Raw genomic sequence first — 8,684 nt, 5'->3', positions numbered from 1 at the left:
CGGAAATGAGGCGGCGCGCGTGCGCAGCCAGCCACCGGCACCGCCCTTGGGTCTCTCCGCGGAGAACAAAGTCTCCAGTCGGGCCACGGCGCCTGCGCACCGCCGCGGAGCCCGAAGAAGTCGCCTCCCCGCTCCCCTTTTCCCTCCGAGCCCGCCAGGCCAGAGTCTTGTGCGCGTGCGCGAGTGGCCGCGGGCTTCGTTTTCTTTTCCACGTGACTCGGCGCTAGCGGGACACGTGTCTCCTCCCCCTCTGGCCGAGCGCGCGGAGGGGCGGGGGCTGTGGAATGTCTTTGTCTGCGCGCGGGCCCGCGGAGTGTGGGGCGGGAGACCTGTTACTCGCGGGGCCACGCCCCCGCCAACGGCTGAGACGCGGAGGGGGCCAGTGCTCAATGGGGTTGGGGGTGGACGTGGGGTGGGGTGGGGGTGGTCACTGAAGTGTGGAAATGAACGGAGACCCGAGTGAGGGTCGCGGGAGGACGATCTGAGCAGGAAGAGAGGAGAGAGACTGCCTGAACAGGGAAGGGGAAGAGACAGGGCACGAGGGAAATTAGGGGTGAAGAAGGCACGACTAAGGGAGAGTCTGACTCGTGGTGAGGGGTGGAGATGGGGAAGGAAAGCTTGGAGGGAGAAATTGAGGAAGGACGGGTCAGTGGGAAGACTGAAGGCTGTTGGAGGACTTGAACTAAGAGGGAAGGTTTAGATTGGAGACTTGAAATCTAGCGAGGGAAAGGGCGCCCGACCGAAGCAGGGAACCCCAAAAGCCTTATCCCAAGGTTTCCAATACAGTAGGTGCTAAAAGGTTAGCCTTGTTGGTCTGAGAAGTCGTCTTCAAAGACGAAGCATTTTAGCTCTTCACATATACTGCTGCTTTCTGCTGACTTAAGTGGTTCTTGCGCAAAAAAGTAAGGAAGAGGCCAGGTCCTTAATCCGTGATGGTTGTATCGGTAGGAGGACTCCTTCTACCGAATCCCCCTGCCTCTTTTGGACCCTTCACCGTGGATCATTCCGGGCTTGCTCAAAGAGACAGAGCCTTACCACTGCTCTCAAAGCCAAGGTATATAGTGGACAGTCTCCCACAGCAGTCTCCTCATCCCGGGGTGCTATATGCAAATGAGCCTAGGTCTCTACTCCCATAAACTCTCAGAAACCGGGTGCTTTCTCTAACCTTTCCCTCCACAGATTTGTACTTCCCCCATTCAAAGCACTCCCATTCCTTTTCCTTTGGAATCAGTTCCCCTACTAAGCCCATGGTTTTCAAAACCATTTCTGGACATTGTCTTCTCTGTGGCTGGAAACTGTTGATTTTTGAATCCGAAACGTAGAAGCCTTCAAACTAGGGAACATTTAAGGCCTGGCTACCTTCTTGGGGATGGGGGGAAGAAATTACCCACAGAAATGAGAATAAACACAAATATCTCCATAAATTATCACATAATACACACACACGTATATCCACTGTCAGTACTTGACTTTGAAGTCACATAGATAGTTTATAAGTAGGAGGAAAAATGTTTTTTGAGTAATCGTAATGAAGAATGTAATGTGACCAGTGCCAAAAGATAGGTGACTATTAAGTGCAATTGGAGTTCAAGGCAGGAGATAGTTTTCGGCCAGGGGAGAATGAGTTCCAGGCAAAGGGAAGTGTGAATAAATGAGCATTCAAGATGAGAATGTCAGAGATGCGTTTAAGGAACGAGAGTAATCCAGTTGGAGAGTGTGAAGAAATAGGTGGGTTGAGAGAGCAAATGCATGGAGGAGGGGAAAGGGGGCAAGGTGGATTTATAGCTCTCTTGCAACTCCTTTCTGTGCTGTCCTTGAAAACCTTGTTTGGGTGGGAGTGGTGTTACAAATGGCTGAAGTGTCCTTGCTCTGTAATGAGATGCCCAGATGGAGGTACCTTGAGCTGAGGCTAATAAAACTTTGATAAAGAAGTGTCTGAGGAGGAGCTGTGGGTTTCTAGACTAGAATCACCAGTCCTTCCGGATGGCTGCCAAACCTTTACTTACTTGACAAGGGTGGGGTTGAAGGGAGATTTGAGCTCTTCTTCCTGATGAGACACACAAAAGGTAATCTCTGAGGCAACAGGTTGTGACGCTCTGGTGTCCTTACCAAATAAGTGATGCGGCAGCCTTCCATTGGGGTGGAGGTGGGCCTGGCCCTGGGAAATTCCCTGGGGGTTAGAAGAGTAATTCCTGTCCTGAAAGCCCAGAGGTCTGGAGCTCATTTTGTGTTGACCACGGTATCACCTGCTGCTCCAGGTTCACCTGAAGAAATTATTAACAGTATACAAGCCTTGTGAAAGCACTGGCTTTGGCGTGAGGCAGACAGATTCAAACCCAGCAATGCCTTGTCCTCGCCGTATGTCATTAGCAAAAGCACAACCTGTCTGAGCCTTAGTTTCCTCCTCTATAAAGTGGAGGTAACGACATTTACCTTGCAGAATTGGTGTGAACAAATATCAGTGTAAATCTCCTGATGGTAGAACTTATAAGCAAAATTATTATCACGCCATCTGGTGCCCAATGAAGAGTTCGGGGTACTTCGTCTTGCTTGTGGATCTGAAAGGCCTGCTCTCTAATCTGTCTCATTTTCACTGATTATAACTAGACTTTGTTTTGGCGGGGGAGTTTCCAAAAACACAAGTAACTTTTACCCTATTTCCTCCCATAATCCAGTTACTATGGTGTAGGATGTAGGAACAATTGAGAGCATAGTGATTCAGACGGAGTTGGCTCTGCTTACCTGCTGGATGCTTGAGCACATTCCTTACCCATACTCAGCCTCTCCTTCCTCCTCTTTGATAAAATCAGGAAACAATGCCTACCTCTGGGCTGTGAGGATTAAAGCACTCCGCACCGGGCTGGTAATTAGTAGGTGCTTGAGAGGCGATGGCGACCATTGTTATTATTATTACACACATTTATCGAGTACCTTATTGCAGACTTTCGCTTTCCTGTGAGTCCCTAATGGGTGGACTGGGAAAGATGAAAGTTTGCCTGTAGCTGCCTGACCTGTGTGACCTTACCAATGGGGGGATCCGCAAGCCTCGTCTACCTCTCGTGCTTTGAGGCCAGTTCCTGGGAGAAGAAGGGCTCCGGCTCTGAACAGGAGAGTTTCTCTTCCAAGAGTGTAATTCATCTGTTCAGTCTTAAACACTTACTTGGTGCCAAATATGTGGAGGGTGGAGAAGGAGAAAGGGAGACCAAGATTCAATGTTTTAAATTCTTTTCTGAGACTTTTGTTTTACTATAAAAATATATACTTTTGGGGCGCCTGGTTGGCTCGTTAGGGCACGTGACTCTTGATCTCAGGGTTGAGTTCGAGCCCCACGTTGGGTGTAGAGGTTACTTAAAAATAAAATCATATGTGTATATATGTATGTGTATGTGTATATTTTATATATATATATATTTCTAGTTTTAAGAAAAATCCAACGATAAGATAGGCATAAAGTGAAATTCTCCCCAAACCTTGCCCATGCACTAGACTGCCCCTCTCTAAAGCATTACTCAATGGTTACTATGGTTACTTGTGTAGCTTTCTAGACATTTTAATACATCTATATGCAAATCTATCTTTTTTGTTTTAAACACAAATTGCAGCATTCTATACGAACAGTTTGGGACCTGTTTTTAAATGAAATATTCTGGTCATTTTTCCTTCTCAGGGAATCTACTTCATTTTTTCATGGCTGCCTAGCATTCCATCAGCTACCTCTAACCAGTGCACTTCTGATAGAGATGTAGGTCTGGTGCCTATATTTGGAAATGTGTAAGGGTCAATTCACCTTTTCAGTGTGGCAAATCACAATGCAATGAGCATCACTGAACAACATTTTTGTGCACTAATATCCACATATCTACAGGGTCATTCTAGAAATGGTACAGAAAGACTGGGCCATGCAGCAGGGGAGGGGGCAGTCTCTTCTCCCTTCTCCTCACTCAATTCTGGGTACCATCCTCCCATAATTTTAGTCTTAGCATGAGCTTGAACATTGAATAAGGGAGTCCATGGCCTCAAGGAGCTCTCGGCTGAGTGGAGGAGACAAATATACAAACCAAGAGTTACCGTGTAGACTGGAAAGTGCTATAGTAGAGGACTACAAAGAGCTGTAGGAACGCGCGGGAAAGAGGCCCGGCCAACCAGGGACATGCGTTACGGAAGGTGGATCTTTGAGAAGTTGCCAGGTGGAGTGGGGGCAAGGCATTTAAATGTTGTTCAAAATGAATGAATGAATGAATGAATGAATGAATGAATGAATGTTAGTTGTTCAGCAGAGCTTGGTTCCTGTGCCTATTCTCTATTTTCCATGTTCTCGAATATAGATCTCTAGCCCAAACTTCTGAGTTCCAAATCTAGATAACCAATTGCACCCCTGTTACATCCCCGTCTGGCTGTGTAACTCCATGTGTCCCCGATAGAATTCAAACTTCTGCCCCTAGCAGCGCTGCTTTGGGGCCCAGATGATTTAACATAGCTTGGGGCTTGGGAGAAGCTCCTTTTCCAGGACCCAGGCCTTCTCCAGCACCTCGAGCAAAATTTAAGGGCCAACAAAATTTAAGGAGGCATTCCCTCTCAAGGCCATGCTCCTTGCTTGCCTCACTCTAGTCCCAAGGTGGTCTTAGCATTCCCACAGAAAGTGCCTTTGGTAGTGATAGCGGGGGTCAGAGCAGTGTTGGTGCGCCCAGTGACTTAACCCACTGCTTTGTCTGACAGCCGTTTGTGAAAAGTCCCTAGAGGTGTCCCCAAAATACTTAAAGGGGACTTTGTCGGGCCAACAACAGGAACTCAGGGTGATTAGTGTTCATGTGGTTTTGTTTGAGTCCATAGGCTTACGAGGTCTACATGATACTTGGGTTATAATCATCTTTTTTTTTTTTTCCCTGCCTGTCTCCCCCCAACCAGAAGGTGAGCAGCTTATGGGCAGGAAACATTTCTGTCTTTGTATGTAAAGACAGAGGCTGGAACAGAGCAGGCATTCGATAAATGTATGTTGACCAAGTAAATATCTGCAAAATAAACTCCCATTCTCTCCATTGCCTTCACCACCAACCTGCTCCTCCTCCAGTGTTCCCTGTCTTAGGGAACAGCTCCCCTAACTCACTGCACAGCTGGAAATCTGGGAGTCATTTTTAACTGCTCTCCACTGCTTCACCCTCACCATACACAATCCATGACTAAGTCCTGCCGTTCCCTGCATGAATGTTGTAAAGCCCATGTTTCTCTATCTCCACCACCTCTGACTCCATCTGAGGTGCTGAATGACTCACTTGAACTTCTGCCACCTCTGGACTGGTCCCCTACTACTACTACTTCTTCTTCTTTCCTTCTTCTCCTCCCCCTCCTCCCCCTCCTCCTCCTCCTCCTCCTCCTCCTCCTTCTTCTTCTATCTTCATCTTCATCTTCATCTTCATCTTCATCTTCGTCGTCCCCTACTTCTATTCCTACTCCTGCATCCTTTCTCTATTCTCTACCCAAAAGCCAGAATAATATTTTCAAAAGGCAGATTTGATTGTGTCTGCCTGCCTGTCTGTCTCTCTTTCTCTGTCTCTCTGTCTCTCTCTCTCTCTTGCTCTCTCTCTCTCTCTCTCTCACACACACACACCTTGTAAAACCTTTACAGTGACTTCCCATTGCCCTCAGGATTAAAGACCAGAACTCTTAACATGCCTGACTTCGCCCTGCCTGCATGGCCAGCCCCGCCTGACTTTCTTGCCCCAGCTCAGGACTTTCTCCTCCTCAGTTCCTGTATGCAGCGGCCCTGGCCTTTTTCAGTTCCTCAAAGAAGCCAGATTCCTGCCTCCTCCAGACTGCATACTTTTCTGGTTCCTTACCCTAAAATTCTGATCACTGCTCTCCCACTCCCAACTCAGGCCCTCCCTTCCCCACCGCCTCTTTTCCTTGGACACTGTATACTGTAATTTCAGATAAATGAAAATGTCACTTCTTTTTTAAGAGTTTATTTATTTTATTTTTTTAAAAGATTTTGTTTTTATTTAATTGACAGAGAGAGACAGCCAGCCAGTGAGAGAGGGAACAGGAGCAGGGGGAGTGGGAGAGGAAGAAGCAGGCTCCCAGTGGAGGAGCCCGATGTGGGGCTCGATCCCAGGACTCCGGGATCACGCCCTGAGCCAAAGGCAGACGCTTAATGACTGAGCCATGCAGGCGCCCCTAAGAGTTTATTTTTAAGTGATCTCTACACCCAATGTGGGGCTCGAACTCACAACCCCCAACATCAAGAGTCACATGCCCTCCTGACTGAGCCAGCCAGGTGCCCTGAAAATTTCACTTCTTCAGGGAAGCCTTCCCAGATCCCCAGAGGAGGTGAGATTAGCTCTTGTTGTTATATGTTTCCATGGCTTATTCCTGAAACCTATCACATTTTCAATTTACTTTGTATTATTGTTTGAGTAACATCGACCTCTGCCACTTGAATGTAAGCCCCATGAGGGCAGGAACTTTGCCTGTGGTGTTTAAGATTATGTCTCCAGCACCCAGTAGAGTGCTGGGCTGGATTATCTGATCAATAAAGATTTGTTGGCTCAGTTAATCGAAATAGGAACAGCACACACAGAGTACATTAAAGCATTACAAACTTTGGCATGGGTCCCTGGTTTGTCAAGTCATGTCATATGACCTAGACTGGGGGAGGGGAAGTGTGCACGGAAAATGGCAGGAGATGAGGCCCAGCGGTAGCCTGTGTCTAAGCACAAGTAAGGGAATAGAATGCCCATGGGGAGCAGCGAGGTGACCTGGCCACAGATCTAGAGTAGAGAAGGAGACCAGGGGCTCACAGGCCAGATTTGACCTGTGCATATGTTTTAATTGGCTTGCCTTGTTTTTTAAAAAATGAAAGAGTTGCTGGTACTTAAACTTGGGGAGAGTTCACATTTAAAAACAATTTCTGGATTTCTAGTTTTTCTTGAAACCCCAGACGTTCAAGGAACCCTGGTTCCTATTCCTTCAAGCAATAATTAGTTTCTGCCTTTAGAGGGCACTGCCTCTAACTCCCCAGGCATTTTTGCGCCCAGCCAGACTGAGTTAGTGACCCACTTCTAGAGGGAACCATGGACTGGAGTGAGTGGAGAAGGGCCAAGGACTGAGGAAGCAAGGGAAAGAAGGGAGTTCACATGGGAGTTGGAGACACCTAGGCCTAAGCGACACTACATCTGGACCCAGGCAACCTGGCCCAGGCTTGGGGTGGGGGAGGGGAATAAGCTTCAGAACCTAGAGACTCTCTTCCACCCTCAGCAGCTTTTATTGGACTAAAGAGAAGACAAAAACAAAACAGGAAATCTACTTCGATCCTACCTGATCTGAGAGTAAATGAATGAAAACTTTGGAATTTTAGCAAGATAAACGCTAACTTCTTCTGGGCTCACCTTTGCCCTGTCCATGTCACAGAGAGATAAAAGATGAATAAGACTATGGTCCTTACTATTGAAGAAAGAACAGTCTTGGGGGGAGAGAGATAAATAACTAAATATTAATGTGCTAGATAATGGACTAGAGAAGCACTCATTCAGTCAATAAATATATTTCAGCATGAATCTCTACCGTGTGCCAGATACTGTGCGAGGTGCTGAGATATAATTTTGAAGAAGAGAGACATGGCGTCTGACTCAGAGCTTATACCTCGGTGGTTTGGGAGATCCGAGGATGATGGAATTATTTCTGACAGGCAATCCTTTGAGTTGGGTCCAAGAAGAAGAATACAAATTTGCTAGGGCTTGGGTAGGAGCATGGAAGGTCCATTCCAGTCAGAAGAAAGAACAGGAAGGATCGGCCGGGGTGTGTGAGATGTTTGAGGAATAGGGAAGTACTGGGTTGGAGTGATTTTTGTAGAAGAAAAGAAAGCGAATTGTTTAGACCCTAGGTTGCCTTTTAATCTAAAAACCATTGGATTTTTTTCTAGAAATAAATTCTTTAAAAAGGAACTGTTTTGGGGTGTCTAAGTGGCTGAGTTGGTTGACTGTGTGACTCTTGATTTTGGCTCAGGTCGTGGTCTCAGGGTCCTGGGGTCGAGCCCCGTATAGTGCTCTTCGCTCAGTGGGGAGTCTGCTTGAAATTCACTCTCTCCCTCTCCCCCTGCCCCTCCCCAACTTGCTCCTGCTGAGTGCGCTCTCTCTTTCTCTCAAATAATAAATAAATCTTTAAAATGGAACTGTTTCACAAATAACTAAAATGAAAATCCAATCCAGGGGTGAAAATACTATTGTCCCAGTGTAAAGAGTTTCACTGTAAAATAAGGGCATTGTTTGAAATCAACACAGCATTCCAGAACTTACACGTTGAAATGAGAGGTTGTGAATTCCTCTTTTCAAATTTGTCTTCAGAGCCTAAAGTCCATTCTTCAGACTGTTATCAAAGGTGACAACTTTTTATTCTTGAGGGTGAATTTAATTTGGGGAAACGAGTAATTCAGAGCGAAAATCAGTGAATAAGATAGAAATCGAGTTGGGGAAGGGCACCTGGCTGGCTCAGTCAGTAGAGCATGTTTCTCAGGTTGATCTCAGGGTCATGAGTTCAAGCCCCACATTGGGAGTGGAGCCTACTTAAAAAAAGAAAAGAGGGGCGCCTGGATGGTGCAGTCGTTAAGCGTCTGCTTTCGGCTCAGGGCGTGATCCCAGGTTCTGGGATCGAGCCCCACATCAGGCTCTTCTGCTGGGAGCCTGCTTCTTCCT

Source organism: Ursus maritimus, unplaced genomic scaffold (assembly GCF_017311325.1).
Source record: "Ursus maritimus isolate PB19 unplaced genomic scaffold, ASM1731132v1 scaffold_32, whole genome shotgun sequence".
Classification (NCBI taxonomy): Eukaryota; Metazoa; Chordata; class Mammalia; order Carnivora; family Ursidae; genus Ursus; species Ursus maritimus.
Note: the sequence above shows the minus strand (reverse complement) of the source record.